Below are 14,764 nucleotides of genomic sequence, written 5' to 3' on the forward strand. Positions count from 1 at the left end.
GAAGAGGGACCCACGTATAAAAAGCATAAAGGGCGAGGACCAGTACTGGATGGCAACGTACTTAGACACCCGGTACAAAACGCAAAATGGAGGACATGTTACCACCATCACAGAGGGCTGTCAGAATGGAGCATTTCCAGACCTTGCTTCGAGAAATGCTGCTGTAACGGTCGCGTACACACACACACAGGGGGAAGGGAAGTGACCACTGCGCTCCACCCTTACCCCTGGCCCTGCCTACTTGCCTCGCGAGTCCTAATGACAGGGGACAACTGGACGGCAATCCCTAACTTGGAATAAGTGCAGGGATGACAGACAGACAAACAACAGAACGTGAACGGACCGAGTCAATACCAAGAGAGCTACGCAGTACAAAGGATTAAGCAAAGAATTGTCAGGAGAAGCCGGGGTCAAATACCAGGAGAGCAGAGACGTACAAGAGGAGTCCTAAGAGAGTAGTCAGGTGGGAGCCGAGGTCACAATACCAGGACGGATGCGCAGTACAGAAGGAGCAGGCAAAAGGATGGTCAGGGAACAGGATCAGGTAAGTATTCAGCAGTCCAACAAATAGCCAGGAACCTAGAAATTAACAGGCAACCTGTAGCCAGCAGGCTGCCTGTATTTATAGTGGGGAGTGAGGGTCATGTGACGTGGCCAGCGTCACATGACCGTCAGACCAACCAGTCCAGCACCGAGTGATCAGCTCGGCGCTCAAGGCAGACTTAGGAGCAGGGAGCCACCCAGCTAGTAAAGCTGCCCTGGGAATGAGGTCAAACACAGATCCTCATTCCCAAAGCTAAGCAACAGGTCTGCGGGCGATGGGGGACCGAGTGCACCTTCGGAACCCCGTGACAGCTGCATTCTACTGTTGTGGGCGCTGTCAGAGGAATTTCCACCCACAGTAAAACAGGTGTGGGTACGAATCCTACCGCACCTGCAAGAAAAAGGCAGTTTGAAGATGTGTTGGTCACTTCTAATATGAGATCATTCTTGCAGACAACCCATCGACAGCCGCCCATACAGATCTCACGGAACGCCTAGACCGACAGGTGTCCGACTACATTGGGTTAACAGCCGATGTGGACGCCCTGAGAAGCGATGAACCCCTGGACTACTGGGTGTGCAGGCTTGACCTGTGGCCAGAGCTGGCACAATTTGCCATGAAACTGTTGGCTTGCCCTTCGTCCAGTGTCCTATTCGAAAGGACGTTCAGCGCAGCAGGGGGGATTGTGACCGATAAGCGCACTCGTCTAGCTCACAACAGTGTGGACTACCTCACATTTCTAAAAATGAATGAGGCATGGATCTCGGAGGAATTCAACACCCGTGACGACCACGTTTAATTGAATTTCCTCATGCCAGCCCACAAATATCTGCCACCACCCAGAACAAATATTTGTCCCTGTCTTAGGTAAATACAGCGGCATAAAAGGCCTTTTCTGTCCGTTGAATGCCTAATGTTTTGGGCTTCAGAAGAATTCAACACCTGTGACGACCATGTGTTTCAACTATTATCATTAGGGTTTTTTTCAAGAGGGGGGGTTTCGTTAGCCATGTTTTTAATCCAATTTTATATTTCTAGTTATTTTAAACATATGTATTTGAGCTGTGTTTGAACTGGCCTTCAGTATAATTGATATCCATTGACCATCTAATAGACCTCCAGCCACACATTTACTTGTTCTTTTATGTACCCTGAATGCATAATTTTGGGGGCCTGTAGTACACTTGCCTGCTGGAAAACTGATATCCAATGACCGTGTAATCTACCTTCAGCCACATACTTACTTGTTCTTTTATGTACGCTGAATGCATAATTTTTTGTATAAATTTACTTTTAATGATTTTGTTACATAAAGCCATTGTATATATAGCATAATACAACAAGATGCTAGTAAAATACAAAACAAAGATTACATGAACCAAATATTATTGTGAGGGAATGTGTGTATAACACAACTTCGTATGCATGGAACCTGCACAATCAAAGAAAACTTCTAGGATAACAGGGTGCAAGCAGGCCTTACTTCAATCTGGCTGAATACAGATCTTCCCTGCTAATTAGAAGTGGATAGATAGAGTGTGATTCCTTCCCTCGTCACTTCTCTATTAACAAACTAGACGGGGAAAAAATGCATAATTTTTGGGGCCTGTAATACACTGGCCTGCTGGAAAATTGATATCCAATGACCGTGTAGTCTACCTCCAGCCACTTACTTACTTGTTGTTTTATGTACGCTGAATGCATAATTTTTGGGGCCTCTAGTACACTGGCCTGCTGGAAAATTGATATCCAATGACCGTGTAATCTACCTCCAGCCACATACTTACTTGTTCTTTTATGTAGGCTGAATGAATAATTGTTGCAGCCTCGGAGGAATTCAACACCAGTGACGACCACGTGTTATCATTGAATTTCAACTATTATTATTTGGGGTTTTTTCAAGAGGGGGGATTTTGTTAGCCATGTTTTTAATCCAATTTTATATTTTTAGATCTTTTAAACATATGTATTTGACCTGTATTTGTACTGGCCTGCAGTAAAATTGATATCCATTGACCGTGTAATATACCTCCGGCCACATAATCACTTGATCTTTTGTGTCCGGTGAATGCCTAATGTTTGGGGCCTGTAGTCCAGTGTCCTACAGTAAAATTTTTATCCATTGACCGCATAATGTACCTCGAGCCACATAATCAGAATTTCTTTTATGTCAGGTGAATGCCTAATTTTTAAGGCCTGTACTCCTGTGCCCTAAAATAAAAATTTTCTAGGCTCCAACAGGGCACATTTCAGAGAATTTCCCTTTAAGACGCATAAAAATGTCCCCCAATTAAGATACATATTTTTTGTTGGAATTTTTGTCATTGATCCCCCTCTAGTATGTCACTGTCCATGTTGTGGGACTATTTGTACACTTCTACAAAGTATTTGGTGGCTGCAAATATGAGCTAAAGGTTTTTCAGGTTCGCCTGCCATTAAAGCAGTGCTTCTCAATTATTTTCTGTCATGCCCCCCCTAGGAAGAAGAAAACATTTCGCGCCCCCCGCGCGACTGTAAATAGTATCATTTGTCTATAAAATTGTTATAAGTACACCTCTGCATAACACTGTATCCTTATTAACGTATAAGAGAATAAAAAAAGAAAGAAATGTGGATCGGACACACACTTATGGGGGGATCTGTGGATGACGGACACTTATGGGGGGATCTGTGGATGACGGACACACACTTATGGGGGGATCTGTGGATGACGGACACACACTTATGGGGGGATCTGTGGATGACGGACACTTATGGGGGGATCTGTGGATGACGAACACTTATGGGGGGATCTGTGGATGACGGACACACACTTATGGGGGGATCTGTGGATGACGGACACTTATGGGGGGATCTGTGGATGACGGACACTTATGGGGGGGATCTGTGGATGACGGACACTTATGGGGGGATCTGTGGATGACGGACACTTATGGGGGGATCTGTGGATGACGGACACTTATGGGGGGATCTGTGGATGACGGACACTTATGGGGGGATCTGTGGATGACGGACACTTATGGGGGGATCTGTGGATGACGGACACTTATGGGGGGGATCTGTGGCTGGCACTGTTACAGGGGGATCTGTGGCTGGCACTGTTATATATGTGCCATCCACAGACCCCCCCACCCCATAACAGTGCCATCCACAGTGCCCCCCCCAGCCCATAACAGTGCCATCCACAGACCCCCACCCCTTAACTGTGCCATTCACAGATTCCGTGTGCCCGCCGCCGCCGTTTAAAGTTATTAAACATGCCCCCCTCACTCCTAATAGTACCGTATATCCGAATTTCTTCTGTATAATGCCGGCAGGCTGGCCGGGCGGCGCGTCCCTCAGTGACGTCACTTGTCTGCGCCGCCTGCTTCATTCATAAAGCAGGCGGCGCAGGCACGTGACATCACTGAGGGACGCGCCGGCCAGCCTGCCGGCATTATACAGAAGAAATTCGGATATACGGTACTATTAGGAGTGAGGGGGGCATGTTTAATAACTTTTAATTCAATAATACATTTTATATTAGTATACCGGAGCGGTGGGGCGGGGCTATAGTACAGTGACCGCACCGCCCCACTGCTATTGCCGGCCCCTAGCTCCTCCTCCCAGTCCCTCCCCCGGCCCCCGCTCCGTACATCGCGTCCAGCGCCTGCGTCGGCCTCTGATCAGACGGGAGATGAGCGCTTCCACAATGGAAGCGCTCATCTCCCTGCCGCATATTACACTGCGAGCTGTCGGCCGCCCGGCGCCCCTGTTGCTATGGCGCCCTGTGCGGCCGCACAGCCCGCACACCCCAAAGGCCGGCCCTGAACGAGCCCCCCTTTACGGAGCCTGGCGCCCCCCCTGGGGGGCACGCCCCACTATTTGAGAAGCACTGCATTAAAGTGAATGGGGCCCGCCGCAAACTTGCAGTTTGCGAACATTTGATCGCGTTTGCGAATCGTCTCGGCCGATGTTCGTCCATCACTACAAGTGACCAATTAAAATGGCCCCAAATATATCACATGACTGTTGGGGGACCCACTGCTGCTTGCATCAGAAAGACCATTCTCTTTAGTAGTTGATTACCATTAAATTATCCCCATGCCCCCCCCCCCCCCCCCCCCCAGGAAAAGCACCCCCTTTAAACTATACTGTCAGCTGAGCGTAATATAATACAATGATAAATCCTGTCTGCCTGCAGCTGCCACCAGGGGGAGCTCACTACGTATATTTATATAGCTGTATAGCACCTTCTGCCGGCGGCTGTCAGCACCATTTTCCTGTAGTGTGGGAGATCTCCCCTAATTTCAGAGACTTAGCAAGTATGTGTTAGGCCAAGCTTCAAGTACCCTGGTCGCACCTTCTAAACCAGAGACAGCTAGTCTACTAGTTGACCCCAAAATATCAACACCCCCTTAGAGGGGACTTCCAGTTTCAGCAAATAAAACCTTATTCCTTTTTATGCTAATTTACGCCTTTATTCCTCAGTTGTCACGAGCTCTGCTTGCAGTCACTGAATGGGTACATCAATGGTTTCCTTGTCATGTAACTCTCTAAAACTGTACTGTGACAAGCCGCACACCAGTGTGACCATTACACGACTAATCGCTCTTGTCCGCCTTTCAGGTCATCATCAAATACCTGTGGCTTTCCTATAAAAGTCAAACATTTATGACAGTTGACAAAAGGGAACAGAAACATTTTTTGAGCTCCCTCCTTCATTTTAAAAAAAATATATAAATAAGAATATACTTTTTTTTAGTAGTTTATACTGATTGCAATGATGGGACTTAGTGGAGCATTGTTGGGTTGCAGCACCATCTAGTGGCCTACAGTGGTAAATGCTGTCAAAAGAAGACCGCACATTATCTTCCCCCTACAGAAAAGGGGTTATTATAAAAAGGAAGGCACTCTTATGTCTGGTGTTTTATCAAGTAAAACATCAATTTATTCAAATTTAAAAAGATATTATTAAATGTGAAAAGCGGAAATTGGGAAAACAATTTTCCGGATGTATCTGTCTCTATCCTTGTTCTTAATCTGCAAGAATCTGTGGAACAAGGATGTAGACAGTATGCATTCATTACTATTGCATATACAAACATAGAGTATCCTGCTGGGTACATGAAACAAATGCTATGTACATAGGAATAAAGATATGAACATGATATTATAAGATCAGAATGTTCCGCTAATTCTAAATTGCTTCGTTATTCTATGTATTAATGGCTGAGTACATCAGATTGTTGCTGAATACACAAGTACACGCTGAATACATCCAATCTTTGCGGAAATCTAAAAACAATCTATGCTGAGTATAGAAGTACACGCTGAATACACGTAGCTGTCTGCTGAATAGAGGAGTATAAAAATTCACGCTGAATACATATAACTGCCCGTTGAATACGTCAGCAAAGAAAAGTTCAGTCTTTGCTGAATACAAAAGTTCACGCTGGATACATACAGCTGCCCGCTGGGTGCATCAATATGGAGCGTTCAATCTGAAAAACTCAACCTCTGCTGGATATAGAATGGGCCTAATACAGAATTTCCTATATGAATCATACCAGAGGATACTGCTGAACGCTACCTATGCATCATAAAGAATATCTGTAACAGTTGTTGTCAATTGTAATACAGCTGGCTGATAACATCTAACCATTAGAACATAGGTGGATATAAACCCCCCTCTGTATTTCATGTATTCAGCAGACAGCCATACAGTCAGGTCCATAAATATTGGGACATCGACACAATTCTGACATGTTTGGCGCTATACACCACCACAATGGATTTGAAATGAAACGAACAAGATATGCTTTACCCGCAGACTGTCAGCTGTAATCTGAGGGTATTTACATCCAAATCAGGTGAACGGTGCAGGAATTACAGCAGTTTGCATCTGTGCCTCCCACTTGTTAAGGGACCAAAAGTAATGGGACAGAATAATAATCATAAATCAAACTGTCACTTTTTAATACTTGGTTGCAAATCCTTTGCAGTCAATTACAGCCTGAAGTCTGGAACGCATAGACATCACCAGACGCTGGGTTTCATCCGTGGTGACGCTCTGCCAGGCCTCTACTGCAACTGCCTTCAGTTCCTGCTTGTTCTTGGGGCATTTTCCCTTCAGTTTTGTCTCCAGCAAGTGAAATGCATGCTCAATCGGATTCAGGTCCGGTGATTGACTTGGCCATTGCAGAACATTCCACTTCTTTCCCTTAAACTCTTTGGTTGCTTTTGCAGTATGCTTTGGGTCATTGTCCATCTGCACTGTGAAGCGCCGTCCAATGAGTTCTGAAGCATTTGGCTGAATATGAGCAGATAATATTGCCCGAAACACTTCGGAATTCATCCTGCTGCTTCTGTCAGCAGTCACATCATCAATAAATACAAGAGAATCAGGTCCATTGGCAGCCATACATGCCCACGCCATGACACTACCACCACCATGCTTCACTGATGAGGTGGTATGCTTAGGATCATGAGCAGCTCCTTTCCTTCTCCATACTCTTCTCTTCTCATCACTCTGGTACAAGTTGATCTTGGTCTCATCTGTCCATAGGATGTTGTTCCAGAACGTTGAAGGCTTTCTTAGATGTCGTTTGGCAAACTCTAATCTGGCCTTTCTGTTTTTGAGGCTCACCAATGGTTTACATCTTGTGGTGAACCCTCTGTATTCACTCTGGTGAAGTCTTCTCTTGATTGTTGACTTTGACACACATACACCTACCTCCTGGAGAGTGTACTTGATCTGGCCAACTGTTCTGAAGGGTGTTTTCTTCACCAGGGAAAGAATTATTCTGTCATCCACCACAGTTGTTTTCCGTGGTCTTCTGGGTCTTTTGGTGTTGCTGAGCTCACCGATGCGTTCCTTCTTTTTAAGAATGTTCCAAACAGTTGTTTTGGCCGCGCCTAATGTTTTTGCTATCTCTCTGATGGGTTTGTTGTGTTTTTTCAGCCTAATGATGGCTTGCTTCGCTGATGGTGACAGCTCTTTGGATCTCATCTTGAGAGTTGACAGCAACAGATTCCAAATGCAAATAGCAGACTGGAAATGACCTCTGGACCTTTTATCTGCTCATTGTAATTGGGATAATGAGGGAATAACACACACCTGGCCATGGAACAGCTGAGAATACAATTGTCCCATTACTTTTGGTCCCTTAACAAGCGGGAGGCACATATACAAACTGCTGTAATTCCTGCACCGTTCACCTGATTTGGATGTAAATACCCTCAAATTAAAGCTGACAGTCTGCAGGTAAAGCACATCTTGTTAGTTTCATTTCAAATCCATTGTGGTGGTGTATAGAGCCAAAAATGTTAGACTTGTGTCCATGTCCCAATATTTATGGACCTGACTGTACGTATTCGGCGTGCACTTCTATATCCAGCAGAGATTGAGTTTTTCAGATTGAACGTTCCATATTGGTGCACCCAGCGGGCAGCTGTATGTATCCAGCGTGAACTTTTGTATTCAGCAAAGATTGAACTTTTCTATGTTGACGAATTCAACGGGCAGTTACATGTATTCAGCGCGTACTTCTTAACAATTGTCGCTTAGGTTAAAAAAGTAATCATATGGAAATTAAGGACCGAATAGTAATGCATACTGTCTACATCCTTGTTCCACAAATTCTTGCAGATTAAGAACAGGGATAGAGACAGATACATCCGGAAAATTGTTTTCCCAATTTCCGCTTTTCACATTTCGGTGGAGCGGCCTGTATCAGATATATCTTCCCCTATAATGTGTTAAAATTGAAAAAAAAAAAATATTAAAAACCTAATACAAGGACATGTACCGTGTTATATATATTTAATCCACATGAAATAGATCTTCAGGACAGTTCAGACATTCCTCCTACATTTATGTAATGAAATCAGAAGGCATAAACCCTGCTGGACCACAGGACTGGACATCGTAGACCAAGGGCCGCTTGTCTTTAAAGTTGCATCTTGAAGCTACTTATCATGGCCAACATAGAAGACCTTTCATTTGGCCATTGCGCTATGCTGGGGCAGGTAAGGGCCTATGGTATAGGTCAGTAGACAGGTGAAGGTAAGTCAGTATGGGGTCATACATGATATGGTACCATATTACGACATTATTTTTCCCAAGGCACTATACTGGGTCAAACTGCAGGCCCATTAGCTTTGTAATCCACGCAGCCCTCAAGGTGGTCACATCCCAGCCATATAGTGGCCGTCCCATAGAAGAAAATGGAACGATGGTCACTCGCGCCCCTGTGTATAGGTGATGTTAATTGCCCCCAAAATGGAGGACGTTCCTCTCGTGCTACCAAAACAGCTCTGACCCATCGAGGCATAGACCCCACAAGACCTCTGAAGGTGAAGAAGACCCTTTAAACGCTGTGAGTTGCGAAGGGCGTTCTCCGCGTATCAGACTTGTTCTTCCAGCACAGAGGACAATTGGATCGGGATCTGGGAATTTGGAGACGAGTCATCACCCTGAACTTTTCACGTTCCTCCTTATTGCAGTGCAGCCAACGCAAGGCCATTAGGTGGTTATTGCGGCCACTTGTCTGGACAATGACTAGGTAGGTGGTACGTGTCACACCCACATGATGCCATGACCCAAGGTTTCCAGCAGAGCATTGCCCGGGGCATCACACTGCCGGCATGTCTTCTTCCCATAGCCCACCTTGTGCCATAGGATGTAACGTGATTCATCAGACCAGGCCATCCACCTGATGTAATCTGATTCATCAGACCAGGTTGTCTTCTTCCATTACTCTGTGGTCCAAGTTTGGATGTTCCCGTGCCCATTGGAGGTGGACAAGGGTCAGCAATGACCACTCTTACCATAATGGCTGCACAGCAAGCTGCGATATCCTGCGTCTGCCCATACTTCTCCTTCATAGACAGCAGGAACTTCTGCACCAATTTGTTCCACACTAACTTTTTGTGGGTTTGGACCAGGCAGGCTACTCTGTACTCCCCACACACCTTGGCCATCCATGACCCTGTCACCAATTGTTATTCAGTAGACTACGTTTGGTCCAAAGTGAGTCAAATAGTTACGCTTCCTCATTTTTCCGCTTCCATCAAACGTTGCAGGCAAACTGCAACTATTATTTTTTTTTAAATGACAGAAAATCCCACTGCCTTCTATGGAAGAGTGTAGTGGTCATGCTTTGTGCAGGGAGGGGGAGCAGTGGAGCGGTGTACATTGCTTATAGTCTTGTGTTTTCGGCATCCACCTTTATTATGGAGGTGTTACCTGTTATTATAAGCCCACGCTGATAAAAAAAAATATGTACGACATGTAACACGAATGAAGTACGAGACTAGGTCACTCTCGGATCATCTACCGATACTCCTTGAATTCTGCCTGGCCCAGGATAAACAAATAGGGAGGTCTCCCTTTAGATTAAATCCCTATTGGCCATCAGTAATAAAGGATCATGAAATAATACAAAAGGCAATAAACCAATTTTGGCTAGCTAATTATGGGTCAGCCAAAATTCAAGTGGTATGGGACACTTTTAAGGCCTATATGAGGGGTATAATGGTCAGTCATATTGCAAATTTGAGAAAGGAGTACGGGAAAAATGAGAAATATTTAAAAGAACAAGCGTCCTCGGCTACACAATCTTTTTATATAAATACGACTGAGGAAAATAGGGAAAATATGCAGAAGACAGCAAAAGCATACTCCGACTTCCTGCTGGAAAAGGCACAACAGAGCCCATTCTTTAAAGGGCAAAAATACTTTACTGAATCAGGCCGCCCAGGGAAATTGTTATCCAGGGTGATCTCTAGCCAGGAATCCCAAAAAAATATAGATAATATACGACTGCCCCATGGGAGGGTGGTTAGGGGACACGAATTCATAGAGAGGGCCTTCTTAGATTACTTTTCAGACCTCTATAGATCCGATTGTAAGATTACGGATGAATTGATGGATTCCTACCTTGATGGTATAGTTTTCCTTACTATCACTTTGGCGCAAAGGAAGGTACTTGAGGCCAATCTCTCTATTCAGGAGCTGGAAGGTGCAATTAGGCTATGTGCGGGTAACGCCACCCCCGGCTCGGACGGACTCCCATACGAATTCTATGTTAGATATAAGGAGGATGTTTTTCCTAGATTGTTGGAGGGCCTTGCTGCGTCGGTCGGGGAGGGGAACCTGCCGGGTTCAATGATGGAAGCGGTAATAATATTAATTCCAAAAAAAGGTAAGGACCCCATAGATATGGGATCCTATAGACCAATTTTGCTGTTGAACGCTGATGTAAAGCTCCTCCACAAGACTTTCCGAGGTAATCGCCTCCGTTGTCCACCCGGACCAGAACGGTTTTATTCAAAATAAAGGTACACATCATAACCTTCACCGGCTTTTCGCTAACATACAGGCCCCTGGTGGGTCTGCTCGCTCCATCCCGTCTCTAGATGCCTCTAAGGCCTTTGACAGGGTGGAGTGGCGGTTTCTGTGGAGGGTTTTGGGAAAAGATTTATAAACATGATCAAGACACTTTACAGATCCCCCTACAGCCAGGCTGAGTCTCAATGGGAGTCTTACTTCAAGCATTGATCTAAATAGAGGTACCCGTCAGGGTTGCCCACTATCTCCACTTCTGTTCGATATATCTATATTGAGCCCCTGGCCTTGGCTGTTAGGCAAGATCCTCAAATCAAAGGTTTTGGAATACTAGGAGAGGAAGATCGTATTTCTTTATACGCGGATGACGTTCTTTTTTTTTGTAGATAACGGTCCCAAGAATTATTCATACTGTTAAACAATTTGGAGAGGTATCAGGCCTGGATATAAACTGGTCAAAGACCATTTTGATGCCAATAGACTCAGTGTCTCAAGAGGAATCTTTGATAACCCAGTTAGATCTTGTTGATACCTTTCAATACTTGTGTATGATGATATCTCCCAAGGTGGAAGACTCGGTACATCTCAACCTGATCCCATTGATAACAAAAACGAGAGCGAAAATAGGGATTTGGCTGAGACTTCCCCTATCTAGAGAGCGGACCGGGTTTCACTCGTTAAAATGGTAATTCTACCCCAATTTCTCTATGTTCTTAGGAACTTACCTATCTGGATAGAGGATAAATATTTCAAATTAATGGAAAGAATAATTAATCATTTGATCTGGGGAAGAAAACGAGCGAGACTCAAATTGGAATACCTTTATAAGCCTTTGGACCATGGGGGTCTAAACCCTCCATTCTTTAAAGGCTACTTCATTGCCGCCCAGTTATGGACGTGCAGCGAATGGCCAAATAGTACTTTTTTAAGAAGCCTAGTAAGAAGCTCCCCACACGATAATATATTTACACTTTTGGAATCTGGGTTGTTGACTAATAGGGACCGGGGGCATAGAGGGACTATAAAACTATTAATGAAAATATGGGCTGTTACTAGAGAATGGTTGGGGGTAAAGGGATCGCTCACATTCACGCCTCTTTGGTACAACACTCACTTACAGGTACTAGATGGTATAGCAAAGGATCAATTCTGGCAAAAGAATGGGATTCTTTCCCTGGCACAGGTTGTTAAAAATGGAGAAATTAAGTCGTTTGTGGAACTATCACGTAATGTAGAGAATTTGTTATGGTTTAGGTATTTTCAGCTTCGTTCGGCACTTTTTAGTTTGGTTGATAAATCACTTTTAGAAATAGATAATTCCTCCCTGTTAAATGAGCGGTTTGGGAAGGCACCAGTAAGAATGAAGATTTCAAATATATATAAATTATTAATTAACTCACGGTTTTTTGAGACACAATCACCAGGGCAAATGGTCTGGGAGAGGGATTGCCCAAATATACAAAGTGTAGGGTGGGGGAGTATTTTTACTAACCCAGATGTACTTTCGCACAACTTCAACCACGTCCTAATACAGTTCAATATTTATCATAGATTATATGTTACCCCTACTTGGCTTATTAGGTGTGGAATAAGAGATTCCTCCAACTGTCCTCGATGTGGTACTGCCGGCGCGGATTACATACATATCATCTGGGCATGCCCAGAACTCGGGGCATATTGGAGGGGTATCAATAAGTTCCCTATTTATAAATTAAAAACACGGATTCCTCTTGAGCCACAATTGTTTTTACTGAATGATCTCTCGATACTAACTGGTCATAAACCCCAAAAGATTCTACTAGGGAGAATATTACTATTGGCCAGGGTCCGGATTAGTCGGCGCTGGTTTGCACGTCAGGCCCCAGAAGTAAATAAATGGATAAATCTGGTTAATAAGGTGAAAAACTACGAACGGATTCTCTAAAAGCAGAGGGGCGGAATTGAGAAATGGGCTTTTTTTTTGCCCCCTCTTCTCTCCTCCCTTTTCCTTATTCTCTTTAAGGGGGGTTGGGGGAGAGGCGGGGGCGCACGCATCATATGCGGGGGGGGGGGGGGGTAAAAGAAAAAAAAGGGTTGAAAATGTATACTAATTTACAATTGCATTTTGTGTACTGTTTTGTATAAGCAATAAAGATGTTAAATTTAAAAAATAAAATAAAAATAAAATAAGCCCACGCTGATGATAATAAGATGACAGCTGACCCTCACTGTTAGGGCTCATGCACACAAACGTATTTGTTTTCCGTGTCCGTTCCGTTTTTTTTTTTGTGGCCCATATGCAGAACTATTCACTTCAATGGGTCAGCAAAAAAAAAAAAAAAAACTGAAGTGACTCTGTGCATGTCCGCATGGATGTTCCGCCCCAAAAAAACTAGAACATGTCCTATTCGTGCCCATTTTGTGGACTAAGGCAAGGTTACAATCCACAAAAAAAAACAACTGATGCAATACTAATGTCATATGTATTTTTTGCGGACTGCAAAATACATACGGTTGTGCAGAGGTCGCAATAACGCCTGTACAAGCGTGATCGACGCCTGTTCAGGCCACTTTACTCCATGGAAAAAGTCTTAAGGCGTACCAATACGCCAGACTTTTCCCTGCTTTTCATCAGCGCAGGGCGCTCTGTGAATGGCGCAGGCAGCGCAGCGATGCTGCCTGTGAAAACCAATAGCGAAGCTCTTTACAGCATGGAGCTTTGCTATTGGTTGGTTTGGGTGGGCGCTGGAGCTATACATCACCCCTGCAGCAGGGGAAGCCGGCGGGAGCTGGAAGCAGGAGGGGGCCGACTCCCAGGAGTTGCTACAGCAAGGAGAATGGGGCGTGCTGCCCAAGGAACCCGAAAACATGGCGGCGGTGGAGCCGATGACTACAGCCAGGGTGCGATGACTAGTATTACAGCACTGTCACATTTTCACCATGTAAAGCCACTTTTACTCGCCTTCCCCTACAACTTGAACCAGTAAGTTTTGCAACAAGACGTGGAGCACGGATAATGGGATTTCTATTAATAACCCCCTGGAAACCAAATCCCATCAGTTACGGATTTACCGCAGTGTTCAGTGGAGTTAAACACTGCTCTGTGCCTGGACCCGATAATAGTAGTCACACCTAGCGGTGGAGATGTGGGCAGTTTTGAGGCAGGGAGACATGAGGAGAGGCTCTGGCGGATCTGCGGCTGCACAGGACGACAGGACTACAACCCCCACAGAGCAGATTCTCTTCCTCATTCACGCTGCCCCAACTGGTTACACCAACTCTCCCGCCATACAGCAGGGTCCTGAGCACACGGACAAGGGCCTTCTTGATGGGACAGTCCCTGTAGTTCTTACTGTTAAAGCTGTGGGCCGGCACTGTCCCTAGCAGCAGATCTTGCCCTGTGCCTTAGGCCTCATGCACACGACCATTCGCTTCAATGGGGCCGCAAAAGATGCCTATGGTGAGTGCTTAGTGACCCATGTGAAAACGGCGGGCTTTTGGGATTCCTTTTCTTTTATTGATATGAACACAGAAAATTTAAAAAAAATTATGGAAATTGATTGGCTGAACACAGACTATAGCCTTTATTTTTTTTTTTTTTTTTTCTTACACAATGCATTAAGTGTATTATTTTTTTTTCAATAAGTAAAAATACATATATTAACAGAAACATAAAATAGAAATCTAAAAGTCATTTACATAAAATCACACTCCACAATATTTGGGCTGCAGCTTAATAACTTAATACAGAAAAAAATAAAATAAATCGGATTTGTCTGAAATGTCGCAGTATACTGTTTGAACGGAATGACGCCGCGAGTCCGGGGAGTGGACAGCAGTAAGAGGTGGAGGGTAAAATAAATACTCTGGTCGGCGGGAGCATCAGATAGAAAACAAGGGTGGACTGACCT

Source organism: Bufo bufo, chromosome 9, assembly GCF_905171765.1.
Source record: "Bufo bufo chromosome 9, aBufBuf1.1, whole genome shotgun sequence".
Lineage (NCBI taxonomy): Eukaryota > Metazoa > Chordata > Amphibia > Anura > Bufonidae > Bufo > Bufo bufo.